The sequence below is a fragment of the Pteropus alecto genome, unplaced genomic scaffold (assembly GCF_000325575.1).
Source record: "Pteropus alecto unplaced genomic scaffold, ASM32557v1 scaffold63, whole genome shotgun sequence".
NCBI classification, from domain to species: Eukaryota; Metazoa; Chordata; class Mammalia; order Chiroptera; family Pteropodidae; genus Pteropus; species Pteropus alecto.
Window position 1 is genome coordinate 7,997,695 of NW_006434897.1, and position 809 is coordinate 7,998,503.

The 809-nt window shown below is 35.2% G+C and overlaps 1 pseudogene; it reads left to right on the plus strand.

The window, feature by feature from the left end:
* Window positions 1-371: 371 nt before the first annotated feature.
* LOC112478919 lies at window positions 372-488 on the plus strand (annotated as a pseudogene).
* Window positions 489-809: the final 321 nt, after the last annotated feature.

The following is an 809-nucleotide window of genomic DNA, read 5'->3' on the forward strand; positions in this document are numbered from 1 at the left end:
TGCTTTCTGCAATAGCCTTACTGGCTTTTTTACTGTATCTTAAACTTGCTAGGCCCTCTTGTAGTATCTGTTCCCTTTGTATGCAATGCTTTTTTACTAGATACCTTCAAATTCCCTCAGTTCTTTCTGGTCTTGATTCAGAAATCACCTTCCCAGTAAGGCCTTCCTTGACTACCCCATCAAAAATCTCATACCACATTTTTCTGCTTTATTTTTTCTGCTACGCAATGTAATATACTATGTATTTTACATTTTATCTTGCTCATTGCCTGTCTCCCTTCCTATAATTTTAGCTCCATGAAGCAGAGATTTTGGTATATATTACATTATGCCCAGCATATGATATGTACTGATTTGAATAAGTGAATGAAGTCTACGACCATACTACCCTAAACAAGCCTAATCCCGTCTGATCTTGGAAGCTAAGTAGGGTCAGGCCTGGGTAGTACATGGATGGGAGAACACCCAGGAAGACCAGGTGCTAGGTGTAAAAAATAAAAAAATAAGGGATTGTAAGTTGACAAGGTCCTTGCAATCTGAGAGATCAACCAAGGGTTGCCTCATCTAAAAAATAAATAAATGAATGAATAAGTGAATGAATGAGAGCATTTATCACTAAAAGTCTATCACTAAAGGGATTTCTAAAAGATATACTTTAAGAAGAAGGATAATGACACTATAAGGAATGTTGAGATGTAAGAAGAAATGAAGACAATAATAAACATGGTTGAATCTAACCTGTAATTTATTACATAAGACAATTTATAAGGTTAAAAAAGTAAACAAAGCTAAAGCATTGTTCAGGAGAG